The following is a 14290-nucleotide window of genomic DNA, read 5'->3' as shown; positions in this document are numbered from 1 at the left end:
CGAGGTATGCAGCAAAGCATTTGTGAAGCCACAACATGCACAACCTTGAGGCGGATGGGCTACAACAGCAGAAGACCCCACCGGGTACCACTCATCTCCACTACAAATAGGAAAAAGAGAATACAATTTGCACGAGCTCACCAAAATTGGACAGTTGAAGACTGGAAAAATGTTGCCTGGTCTGATGAGTCTCGATTTCTGTTGAGACATTCAAATGGTAGAGTCAGAATTTGGCGTAAACAGAATGAGAACATGGATCCATCATGCCTTGTTACCACTGTGCAGGCTGGTGGTGGTGGTGTAATGGAGTGGGGGATGTTTTCTTGGCACACTTTAGGCCCCTTAGTGCCAATTGGGCATCGTTTAAATGCCACGGACTACCTGAGCATTGTTTCTGACCATGTCCATCCCTTCATGACCACTATGTACCCATCCTCTGATGGCTACTTCCTGCAGGATAATGCACCATGTCACAAAGCTCGAATCATTTCAAATTGGTTTCTTGAACATGACAATGAGTTCACTGTACTAAAATGGCCCCCACAGTCACCAGATCTCAAACCAATAGAGCATCTTTGGGATGTGGTGGAACGGGAGCTTCGTGCCCTGGATGTGCATCCCACAAATCTCCATCAACTGCAAGATGCTATCCTATCAATATGGGCCAACATTTCTAAAGAATGCTTTCAGCACCTTGTTGAATCAATGCCACGTAGAATTAAGGCAGTTCTGAAGGTGAAAGGTGGTCAAACACTGTATTAGTATGGTGTTCCTAATAATCCTTTAGGTGAGTGTACTTTCTCTCTTATGTTCCAGCATCATGTCAAAGAAACTGTGGAAAAATTACACATCTCTGAATAACAAGAGCACTAATATTTAAAATCAGTGTCCACACTATGTACTTGAACAGCTTGATTGTAATTCAGGAAATAATGGCAGAAACTTCTCTATATGTATAAAATCCAACATCTGTCTGTCTGTTTGTCTTGTCTGTCTGCTTTTTACAAAAGAACTATGGATTTAGATTGGGTTTTTTTCTATAATTTGCTTGCACATTCCGGGTTGAATTTGCGTCTTCTCTCATCACACTAAGTATCACAGTTTGCTAGCAGGTGCAATTTATTTGCCAGTCTTGTAGTAGTATGAAGTACTCCTACATTTCTTGCAATAGAGCTCAGTTCCATTCAGGAATAAACACTTTGTCTGTGTGGCTCTCTATTCTAAACCTGGCTTCCCTTTCTCTAATTTTGTTGATTGTATCTGATTATTCCTTGATTTTTATTCTGTGCTATAAGTACAGGAAGCACATCGATTCTGATTGGTGATGAATTTGCATTTGTCTTTAAATCCTTGAAGGGGATTTAAAAAGTTTAATAAATGAATGGATTTATTATACAACTAGCAAAGCGGCGAAGTACTGCCTTAAAATTTTTAAGAAGAAAATTAAACCTTTTTAAACTGAGGGAAAATATGCCAATAATTATTTAAGTATCTCTTTGTATACCACATTGTGAGTTCGGCCCTCCGGTTGTAATATGGCCAAACTGTGCGCTGAGCTTACTCTTGAGCATGCAACGTACAGTTGGCCATGTGAACAGTAATCTTGTTTCAAATCTCACAACTTGGATTGCTGCTGTCATAATCGGTTTGAGTTTCATGGTTTGCTTCAATTACGACAGTATTTGCAGGACTTGTGTTGAAGTGACATTCGGCAACTGTCAAGAGTTGTAAGCATACAACCGGTTTCATCGATAACTTCACATCCAGCTTTTGAGAGTTTAAACAACATAAACATCAAAGTGTCCACTACTGAAATCGTCATCTGTGAATCTAAGATGTTTAAGAGGCATTGGCGGTTGTCCAAAGGTGTAAAATATTTGGCCATTTCGGTAAACTTGAAAGCGACAACCGAACAATTCAGCGGAAGCCATCAACTCATATGCAGAACCATAGGTGAAGGGCTTAAGCATTACACTCTTATAGTGCTCCTGTGTAGTATAATTATCTCCTGTACCGTCATCAGTCCATACCTTGAACCTGTCCCAGTCATTCAATACTTAAGACACAATGTTCCTCTGGATATCAAGAGTGAGCCTGATGTGGCCATGCAATATGTAACAAAGAGAATGGAAAAGGTAGGTGCCATCTCCGGGCATGGAAACCACTCGGTAAGTGACAGTTCTTTGATCGATGGTGATCACCTCGATAGACATGTTAATGGGGGTACGGTTGGAATGATAAAGAAAATTGGTGCCTGAACAATGTAAAGTAAGTCTAAAATACCTACACAATAACTATAATCGTAATAAACGAATAATAAAACAGCGGAGAAGCCGTGTATTAAATAAAAAGGCTGTAGTTATCAGCAGGGAGATGTGAATCCCGTGGCGAAGCAAGGAAGGGAATGTAGAGACCGGAGCGACGGACAGCCTTATAAAGGCAGGCAGCCAACAACATGGGAGGCATTGGGATGGGGACCCAACGCCGCCTCACACTGTGACTGAGCTGCAGGCTATGGACGTATATATGTACAGTACGTAAGTTGGATTCAGTTAGCATTGGGAACCCGCGTACCAAATTTCTTGAAGATGGGCCCATAAGTAACAAAGACCGTTGAAAAGTTCAATATCGCGGCCGACAGTGGCATCATACCACCGAAATAAGTACGTACATTGGATAGCGCAGAGAAGCCGCCTACCAAATTTCATGAAGATGGGGCCATAAATAAAAAAGTTCAACGTGGCGGACGTTGTCGACCGTTATGACCGTTACGCGTAGAATTTCGAAATGAAACCTGCTTAACTTTTGTAAGTAAGCTATAAGGAATGAGCCTGACAAATTTCAGCCTTCTACCTACACGGGAAGTTGGAGAATTAGTGACGCTGGAAAGATCAATATGGCGGCCGACAGTGGCGTCATACCATCAAAATAAGTATGTACATCGGTTTCGGTTAGCGCAGGGAAGCCGTCTACCAAATTTCGTGAAGATGGGGCCATAAATAAGAAAGTTCAACATGGCGGACGTTGTCGACCGTTATCGACCGTTACGCGTAGAATTTCTAAATGAAACCTGCTTAACTTTTGTAAGTAAGCTATAAGGAATGAGCCTGACGAATTTCAGCCTTCTACCTACACGGGAAGTTGGAGAATTAGTGATGAGTGAGTGAGTGAGTGAGTGAGTGAGTGAGTCAGTCAGTCAGTCAGTCAGTCAGTGAGGGCTTTGCCTTTTATTAGTATAGATATGGATACTGCTTTTGCCCTTCAGGGCCACCCTAATTGATTAATTGAGTGATTGATTGGATGCATTATTTGTAGTAAGTCTGTACCCTTGTTTTTGTATGTTTCTGTTGCTGTATACATTGAAATTTCCCCTTAGAATCAGTAAAGTATATAGAATAATTGTTATGGCCCAATTGGCTTAAAGGAACCTTTTTTGGTCCATCCTTGAGGTGCTTTCACGTATGTGTTCTCAGTTTGTTTTGTTGCCATGGTAAATGCCCTCTGACCTTCATGGAAGCAATGATGTGAAAATGTTTGTGCTATTTAAAAGACCCTATGGCTGAAACTACACACTATTTGAATGAACTACAATCTTTTGGTAATGTTTTCACTTATAGTCTGTTGTCTGAGAATATAACTGAGCATATGAGTAACCTGTTTATTATTCTGCTCTAAGTAATATTTGTTGGAAATGGCATGGTTAATGCAAAGATTTTCTGCCTACTATGAGCTCTAGCACTCATGTTACTTTCATTAGCTTTAACTACAAATCCAGTCTCAGTGTGATGCACTTTAGCCCACTTAAGGTTAGTGACCTGTTATTTGCTTATTATTACTGATGATTATGGATTCTGCTGGTATTCCCATATGTGTCTAGCTTTAAATAGGGAATGTCACGCAACTGTTGTTTAGTTTTTTCAGCGTTACTATATTTCATGCATATTTAATGCTGTAGAAGTGATACTTTAATTAACCAAGAATTTGCCCGTGGAAAAAATAACATTTTTACATGAAGTATCAGGATAGTAAAAAATTAAAAACAGGGTTTTCAAAAACCCATATGTCAAAAACACATGGCAGCAAAGACTCAATTGGAGGTAACAGCTCCTGCGGTCATAATGGGAGAAACAGCTAACAATGTTAAATCTGCAGATAACTTTATTATACAGTCTGTAAAGAAAGGAGATTTGAAACGAGCCAAAATTAAGACAAACAAGAAAGCACAAATGATGTTCTGCTGCTTAGTGTAAAGAAGATGAATATTATGAGAACAGCTTAAAGGGAATACGGAGGCTATTAAAGATTCAATTTTTCTGTGCTCAGAGATCCATATGGATGAAATTACACTCACAAAATAAGACATCTTCTTATAGGAAAAAAAAAACGCAACAAACCTGCAAAGAACAGCAAAACTACAAAAATATGTTGACAACAAAAATATTATTAGTTTGGCCATTGCCAGTAGCAAAATCTGATTACAAAGGCTGATTCTTCAAATCATTCATTTATTGGTTAAACTCACTCAATCCAATTCAGGGTCATGGGGGCTCAAAATCTATGCCGGCAGTAGTGGGCATAAAGCAGAAAACAGCCCTGGTCAAGGGTCAGTGGATTGCAGGGCTGATCTTTAAACAGGCCCAGCAAAAGAAAATGAATGTCTTTGAACTCTGGAGCTGGAAAAAATTATTGAACGTGTCACGGATTGTAAATTCAGCAAGTCATGTTACTATGTTAAAGATACAACTCTTCAGAAGTTTTACTATTCAGTCTTATTTCCACTGGTTTCTGTTGTTTGTAAAACAATTTCAAATTTGTTTTTTTTTTCCAGGATCTCAATTACTTTTAGGCAATCAACTTGAAAGTTATCCTCTGACAACATATTGTATGAACAATACGCACAAAAGCACACCATTTCTTATCTCTTAATAGTGGTATAAAAATTGCATTACCATACAAATTGGACTTTTTCCTGCTTAAGAGTACTGCAGAATTTTCACATTTTTTTGTGAAGGACAAAGTTGTTTTTTTTTTCCTTCACTGAGGGGGATTGCGTCTTCCTTTTCATGCAGCCCCTGCATTATGACATCAGAGGCTAATTTTAAAACTGGCTAGTTGAAGGTAAATGACTGTCCTCAAATGATAACTTTGATGCAGTCTGATGAACAAAAGAAACTTGACAATATTAGATCTGCCATGTTTTGATCAAGTCAAGCTTTATTACCATAAATTGATAGACCTGCACAGAGCAGCATCTCTCTTTGCCAAAACACATTTAAATTTGTCTCTACTGCTCCTGCAACAGACTTCATCATCTTTAATATTCAAATCATGTCACAAGTATTATAATAAATGAACTGAATGACACTGCCACATATAGAAAAGACTGTTACCTTACAGTTCAGGACTAATTAGGATTTACAAAAAAATAAAATAAAAAATTATAGTTTTTTCCAGGGATGAGAAAAGGGTATCCATGTCTACATTCTTTGTATCCTCTTTTAATGGAGTGAAATTTTGCAATGATGAAGTTGTTTACCTTCTTGTATTCTGTTGAATTGGAGAAGAAACATATAGAGGGTGTTTGCTGCCCCTTCCTTTGTGTTTAAAATCAGAATTAAAATTCTGCTGAGAATGTACAATGCTAGTTACTGCAAGTAACAAGTAATTCAGTCTAATTCTAATATTCATCCCTCCATTTTCCAAACAAGGAAACACTTATCTCAGCAGCATTAGGTAGAAAATGGGAAGCAGTTCTTGACAGGGCCCAATGCAGGCCACATGAACATGGGGCCAATTAAATTAATTAACTTAAAAAGGAGACAGTGTGGAAACAGGCAGTGATATGATGTAGACTGTGAATGGGCCATTATACCTAACATTAAAAATTAACCAAACATATTTTCTGCTGTGCAAAGGGTGTCTAATCTTAAAATACATCACCCCATCTTTAAACCTGCTTAATCCAATTACAGGGTCACAGGGACGACGAATTCTGGCAGTGAAAATCCCAGTGCACACACAAGCACACTTCCACACTCACTCATATAGAGGAAAGTTTAATATGCATGTGTTTTGAATAATGGGATAAAATGGGAAAAAACACCTACAGTCACTGGGAAAATGTGCAGATTCCATGTGGACGGCCTATGTCAAAATTTGAAATCAGTCGGAGTTGTAAAGCAGCATTGCTCAGTCTTTACAGGGTTAAAGAGGGGGTTTTCAAGACTTCCTCAATGAACTTTGACACACCAAGAATATTTCTTTGAACCAGATTTTTTTTGCTTAATCAACGCATAGTATAAAATGCAACAGTCTATGCATATATGTAAATGTATGCTATGTTTCCTATTTTCAATATTAGATTACATTAGATAAACTTTAATAATGCCAAGGGGAAATTCAGATGCATACAGCAACAGAAACATAAAAACAAGGCTCACAGATACAGTCAATCAATCAATCAATCAATCAATAAACTAATAAATAAATGAAAAAAATAAATGTATATTGTGCAGAAATTTCAAAATAAATTTAAAGAGTACCTTGGGAGAAAGTATTAAATTGATTGATAGCAGTGGGCAGAAAAGATCCGCAGAGGTGCTTCTTAGCCCACCGTAGTGAAGTGAGCCAGTGGCTAAAAGTGCGCCAAAAGAGCACCTTCTGTAGTTGGTGGGAGGGTATTTTTCATGATGGCATCCAATTTTGCTATCATCCTTTTTTCCATAACAGCTTTCACTCTTCCAGGGTTTGCCCTGTGATTAGCAGGCTTTGCTGATAAGTTTGTTCTGGCTTTGTGCATCTTTTGAGCTCAAGTTGCTTTTTTCAAGAGACCACAAGATGGAACAATATGTTGGGTACTCTGCACTGTTAAAATATTAGTAGCAGTTGATGGCATACATCAAAAGACCCGAGTCTCCTTCTTATACAGCATCTCCCAGTTGTCAGTCCAGTACATACAGTAAGCACATAGGTTGAGGGGAACCTAATCAGTAGCCTACAGTATGGTGTACATCAATTGCTTAGTCACAAAATCTAATACTGAGTGATGATATGGCAGGTTCATAGCTAACAACAGATCACTAGATCAACTTGGAGTTATGTGTAAGCTATGGCACATTGTAATTTGGAAGTAGGGCTGTACTGACTATTTACAGTGGATTCAAAAGGTATTCAAACTTTCATTTTGTGCACAGTTTATTGTGCTAGTGCTCATACATCTATACACAATAACCCATAATGACAAAGTGAAAACATGTTTTCTCTCATTTATAAATATTCTGTAGTCAGGAGCACCCCGTTTGCTTTAATTATCCAATTATTATTATCCATTATCAAATAATTATCCAAGAAATGCGTCTAGAACTTGGTAGGAGCAAATTGAATTGATTGGACATCATTTAGAAAGGCACATATTGTGCATATAAGATCTCATAATTCATGCAGCATGACAAGACAAAAATCAAGCTGTGAAGTACATAGAACTCTCTGTAGACCTCCACGATAAAATTGCCGTAAGACATAAATCGAAGTAAGGGTCTAAACCCGTTTCTAAAATATTAGGTGTTCCCAAAAGGATAGTGGATTCTATAACTGTGAAATGAAAGAAGTCTGGAGCTACGAGGATTCCTCTTAAAGATGGTTGTCCAGCCAAACTCAGCAACTGGACGAGGTGACCAAGAACTTAATAATCACTCTAACAGAGCTTCGGAAATCCTCCTCTGAGATGGAATTCCATCAATTAAGCATTTTTGGTAGAGTGGATAAACAGAAGCTCTTCTTTGTTAAAAGGCACATGACAGTTTAAAGCATACCATAAGCATGAGGAAAAAGATTCTATAGTCTAATGAGAAAAAAAAACTGAACTGTTTGGGCAGAGCTCCAAGTCTGGTAAAGACCAGGCACTGTTCATCACCTGCCTCATAACATTCCTAGTGTGAAACATGGCAGTGGCAACACCATGCAGTGGTTGCACTTCTCAGTGACAGGGACAAAGAGACTGGACAGAATTGACGGAAGGATAAATGCAGCCAATACAGAAAGGTCCTTGAAGAAAACCTGCTCCAGACTGAGCAGTGACCAGGCAACCTCAGACTAAGGCGACGGTTTACATTTCAGCACAACAATGAACAATAACTTGAAGCATACAGCCAAGACAGCACTGGACTAGCTTTGTGACAAGCCTCTGGTTCCCCCTAAGAGGTGCAGCCAAAGTTGCGACTTAAAACTTATAGAACATCTATGGAAAAACCTGAAGAGTTTCCCATCTGATTTAATGGAGCTTGAGATGATCTACCAGGAAGAATGAAATAAACTCTGAGCTTGTAGAGATTTACCCAAGAAGACTTGAAGCTGTAATCATTGCCAAGGGCTACAAAATATCAAATTAAGGTCTGAATAATTATATGACTGCGGTGGGTTGGCACCCTGCCTGGGATTGGTTCCTGCCTTGCGCCCTGTGTTGGCTGGGATTGGCTCCAGCAGACCCCCGTGACCCTGTGTTCGGATTCAACGGGTTGGAAAATGGATGGATGGATACTTATATGAATGAGAGATTTCCATTTTTGATATGAATAACTTTGCAAACCGTTTTGAAAACATGTTTTCACTTTGTTATTATGGGTTATTGAGTATAGATTGATGGGCAAAAATGGCAAAATTATCCATTTAAAATTAAATCTACAACACGAAAGAGTGTGCAGCAACTAATGGTGTCTGGATATTTTCTGTATCCCCTGTATATAGTACTAATGTATTTGGATGTCTTAAATAGCCATTTTAATCACAAATCTCATTTACTGCATCTCGGTTTTATATTGTAAAGTTTCTGCCTTCCCTTAAGAGACATAATGATATAAAGGTGAGTAACAAAATCAAAGGTTTATTACCTGAGAGAGAACTGTTGCCACAGCTGTCCTGAGCTAAAGAGATGGTTTGTAAAGCTATTCTTCAAAGACATTGTGTACAAATTGTGGGGTCTGACAGTAGGGACAATCTGAAGGAACTTAGTGTACACTGATTTTTCTAAACCAGGCACATACATGCTTTTGCATTATATAGTTTTTATTTTGCACTAGTGAGGCTGTAATTTGCCTAATAAAAGGACACATCTGAAACAGTTTCTTTCATCATATGTCCCAGGCCTTTATGTTTCCAGGAGTTAATTAGAACAATTCATCACTGAGACAAAAGTACACAGTCTTAATTATCCTGCTGGAAAACTGCCTAATCATTCTGCTAAAAATCTCTATGTATTTCATAATCCATTCTTTTTCCTAAGTAAATTCAGAAATTTTGTAATTTATCCTCTGGACTAATCAACCACCATTTTCTTTTTAATTATTTTCAGACAAGGAAACCATAAGCTTTAGTATTTTCACTGTTTAGCATGAAGTATTTTAAGATGACTGTTAAAGCTATAAACTGTGCTTTTTCTTTCTGTGGTAGATTTGTTGTAAATACCTTTATTTGCCTGTATGAATCAGTCATGTAATTGATGATATGTAAATAACTAAATTATTCATTTTCTTTAACTCAGAGTATATCTAACCTCTACATCCAATGTTTACAAAACTGGAGGAAATATAAAGCTAAAAACATCTCATTAACTTTTCAGTTCATTTCCAGTTCATTTTTCAATCATTCTGGGGTTGTAGACAAAGACCAGTTGGTGGTGGACTGGATGTTCAACCATTTCATGGAACACTTGTGCACACGCTATATGTTAAGGTAACTTTGATCTCCTGTTCTTTGGCAGGGCTCTGTGACTACTTGTTCAACAATCAAACGCCATCCCAGGGTAAGTAAACTGCTTAATCTGGAAAATGATGAATTTATGGAACTGATGAAATGGACCTTTTTTCAGTATGCAAGGAGGCCCCACCACTTATATTGTGCCACCAGATAAGGCTGTATCAGTCGCCTTAAGATAATTCTCTTGGGAGTATGTTACAAATTCTCTGTTAGCACTGCCAGATTGAAAGTTTCTATTCAAATATGTGTAAAAAGAAGTATACAAAGTGTGATGGACGGCCGGCAGCTCATCCCAGCCGACACATCCAGGCCGCTACATGGCATCTTCCCTGCAGCATAGAGGTGTCCCGGATTCCTGCAGGGCATCATGGGAGATGGAGTTTGGATTTACAACCCTGCTGGGTACTGTGGGTGCCACCGTGTGATGCTGCAGGGAGACGCGGGGATTTTTATTTTCCTTATAGCCTATATACCCTATACTTCAGTTCTTCCATCCCCTTGACTTGGGAGTATTTGGGAGTACTTCCGGGCTGAAGAAAAACACAAGTCTTTATCTGACCCGGAAGTGCTATTGAATCACATGGGCAGAAGGACAGGAGCACTTCCGGGTCAAGGACTATTTAAAGGACTAGTGAACACCCAGCAAGGAGAGCCGGAGTTGGGAGGTAGAGTGACAGAGCTGCTGGGAGGAAAGGAGGAAAATAATTGTATTATCGATTATTGTTTGTGTATTGTGGTGGTGGAAGTGCTTTGAAGGTCCAATTTATTGAGAGGAAAAGAAATTAAAATATTTCCGGTGCTTTTACTTGGTGTCTTGGACATTTGTCTGTAGGGTTTGAGGAGCGACAGTGCCCTCTAGGGTCACAAAAGGTAAAACTACTAATCAAGTTGAAATGAATAGTTGCTTATTCTTTCTTGTGCTAATCCTGGCATTGTGTTTCTCCAGGCTCACTGTATAATACTGTGGTATTTTACAGATTTGTATGTGCACATCACTTACAGAAGGAGTCTTCTCATATTATTGAACAGTTAGCTTGTATCTTCATTAGTGTAATGAGAGACTTCTTCTGAAACACAACCCTTCACAATACATTGTGGGTCAGAATTTTCTACAATGCGGCTCTGCTCTTAGATCTCCAGAGTAGTAGTAGCATTTTTTAAACAATTCTCCAGCACCCTGAAAGTCATAGCTTAACATGAGAGCCATGATTTACTGCTGGTTTATGCTTATACATATCTATTAAGTATCCATCGCAGCAAGAGAAACCTGACTTCTTTTTTTCATTAAATGCAATGCAAAATAACTGTTATAATTGTGATTTTCCTTTTGTTATTTTAACAAATCTAATATTTTTAAAGTGCCATAAACAACCATTTTCAGTGTTGGCAATGCTTAATTTAGGTATCTCAGTCAATCCACAGTTTATTTGGTTGTTGACTTGACACATTGCCTGAAAACAAGCAGCCAAAATGAGAAAAAAGCATGTCACCTGCATTACATGTTTGCTTCAATTGTAAAAGAGAAAAAACTGAATTGGCATCCGACTCTGTAAACTCAAACAAATATTTAGTTTAACAAGTGGGAGACAATCATTATGTAAGACCACAAAAATCCAGTACAGATCAACAACGTAAAGTGCACAAAAACAGGAGATGTGAGTACACAAAGAGTGCTTTCAGTAAAATCTCTGCTTTAGATCTAAAAAATTAAGAACAAAACATGCAGCTCCAGCCCATTAGAAGACAGGACCCACACAATATCTAAATGTCATTACTGCTTTTTACTAAATGGTAAGACATATTACCGGTGGTATCACCACATTAGGCATTTGGTGTTACGTAAGTTAAAAGCAGTAGCCTAAAATCCTCAGTAAATCTTTAGCTTTTATAAGTTCTTCTTCCTCTAAGTTTAACAGATGCTTCTTCCTGTCAGGAATGCACTAATAATTTGTTACTAACTTACATTTGTATTTTTCATTTTTATTTGATTGTTTCACACTTTGAATTATTACAATGAAATCATTTAAATCATCTTGTGTATTTTTTTTCCTTTGGGCACTGCCATTTTATGTGTGTGGTCGCTGTGATGCTGCATAATTATTAGGCAAATGATACATGTGTCATTTGATTTGTGACATCATGGCGGTGGTGATATATAAACTGACTACTCACATTATGCAAACATACAAAAATGAATTCTTTAATGGAAAGACTTTGAAGGAAACTAATGATCATAGCAAACTCAAACAAATAATTTGGGGATTAATTTCAGGTTTTCACTAATTAGTTCAGAATTTGACTTCACATATGATTTGTTGAACAATTGAATGACCTTCTGCGTAAAGGCTCTTGCTTCGACCTCCACTATTCTTTTGGAATTCCTTTCTAGAAAAGACTTATGTTGATCCCTGCGGCTCAAAATCTGAATGCAGTCTGATAGGACAAGCAATTAACATCCTATCCAAGCTCTGCATTTCCATTAAGCATGCAGTTGCTGGCTCCAATACTGCTTCTGCTTGAGGCAGTCCTTGTGATGCACACACACACACACACAAACACACACACACACACACACACACACAAACACAAACTCAGACGTAAGTAAACAAATGCAGATAGTGAAGAACTTATAAACCAATGCAAAATGTTTTGCCTGTCCCACCAGCTAACAGATCAGAAATCTTACAAAAGTGCTTAAATCTAAATTAGATCAAAAACTATTTCCTAAGGTGTGTAAAGTATTTATGTGACACTTTGTGTTATGAATGTAAACTTTTTAAATAAAAACTCATCTGTCTTTATAAACACCAACAGCCACTGATGCCAGGTTAGAACAGAGTAACTCATTAACCTAAGCTATGCATTTTTTACAATAAAGTGGTGTCTTTGGATAAGCCAATTATAATACAAGGGCAATAAGCAAACTCTGTTAACAGTGTAGCCCAGAACTGAACTTGTGGGCTGCATTGCTAACCACTGAGCCACTCTACTCATTGGTTTTCCAAGTCTGCTTAATACAACATATTGTCATTATGAGGTAGAGCATGACACTCACCTGTTTATTTAGTGTTTCCATTAACCTAACCTGCTGCTAATCTGCAACAAATTTGTTGGTATCCCGCCACAAATAGAGTAGAACCCACAATTGTCTCTAAAATAACTTAAAACTGACTTGGCACTCATCATTGTTTATTCCGTATATAAAAAAAACAGAGTCTGATTTGGAGTTTTGATTTGCCTCTAACATGCTTGTCTATCTGTGTAACCCTGTCTTTATGTTAGTCTGGCTCCATTGAGGTATCTCCTGGACCAATGGGATATCATAGTGCACGCTCACTCCCCTGCTTCATTACACTCATGTTTAGGCATGACTCAGCCACCCATCCCAGTCCATGCTTATTTTTCTTAAAACCTCCGCTTTCACAGCCTCATAAACTCATGCTATCCCTTCTATCCCTGGCTAACCTTGGGAAGCCAGTTACAAGTAGATTGATGCAAAGCCTTCAACTGCTGGCCTGTTAATTTCCTGATATTTTATCTGTATTAGTTCTAACCGGACATAAGTACAACAATTTGTTTCTAAAGTGTTTCCAAGTTCATATTTATATCATAATATTTATTACATAAGTAGTATTAAGTTCTGGACAATCGCTGAATTAAACGAAATTTGTTTAGAAGACAGACATGGTAATCATGTAGTGATGAGAGGCGTAACACATACAAATAAATCTCTGAAAGTTAATCGTTCTGCTCAGATTCGCCTGTCTAAGCCATGAAATCACACTACACAACTTTGGCTACTATGAGTTGTAGCCTTTACTGACATAATCTTAAAATCGTGAGCAAGTTGTAGACGGTGACTGTTTCCATCAGTGGTGTAGTCAAGGTGCTCTACATCTCTCTGTGACTTGCTATAATAAAATTAGGCTGGTTTACTTCATCATAGTGAGTTGCAAGTCTTATGGGAGGGCTGCTGTGTCTGCGATAATTAACAACCAATAAGTGCTCAGCCATAATTACAATGCATAAACTACAATGTCCACAAACTGTGGAAAACATTGGCAGCTGAAAGGAAAGAGTATTTTGGAGTGTGCAAATAGAGAAGAAGCTTGCCGAACTTTGAATCCAGTGCCCAGTGGAAAAAGCAAAAAAAGAAATAAATAAAACAGAGACAAAGACAGAGATTGTGTCCTATTCTGATGTGTACCATGGTGGCTGACTGCCATCACTATGCAACGTCACAGTCTGTTCAAGATGATGATAAGTTAAGGAAGCAGTTATTCTTACCCATTTAATTTCAGAAACTCAGGGCCATCAAATATCAGTACTTGTAGTCACTGATTTTGACATGTTCTCCAATTGGATGTCATGTGGAGTCCTGTAGTGTGACAATGGTCTTATCTTTGGGATCAGCATTTTCATATCCTCATGAGGAATGTCCCTTAAAATCAAACTTACCACATTTATTATCCATAGAATTACATATTTATGAAATCTGCTTCAGTTTTCTAGTATTTGTTTGTTGCATGATGTATGCTTC

The 14290-nt window shown here is 38.1% G+C and overlaps 1 protein-coding gene across 5 annotated transcripts in view; it reads right to left on the bottom strand.

The window, feature by feature from the left end:
* Positions 1–14290, bottom strand: part of amph (amphiphysin) — a 279401-nt gene that overhangs the window by 184152 nt on the left and 80959 nt on the right. The gene's annotated exons all lie outside the window — the stretch shown is intronic.

The sequence above is a fragment of the Polypterus senegalus genome, chromosome 5, assembly GCF_016835505.1.
Source record: "Polypterus senegalus isolate Bchr_013 chromosome 5, ASM1683550v1, whole genome shotgun sequence".
In the NCBI taxonomy this organism is placed as follows: Eukaryota; Metazoa; Chordata; class Cladistia; order Polypteriformes; family Polypteridae; genus Polypterus; species Polypterus senegalus.
Note: the sequence above shows the minus strand (reverse complement) of the source record. Positions and strands in the feature narration are given on the sequence as shown.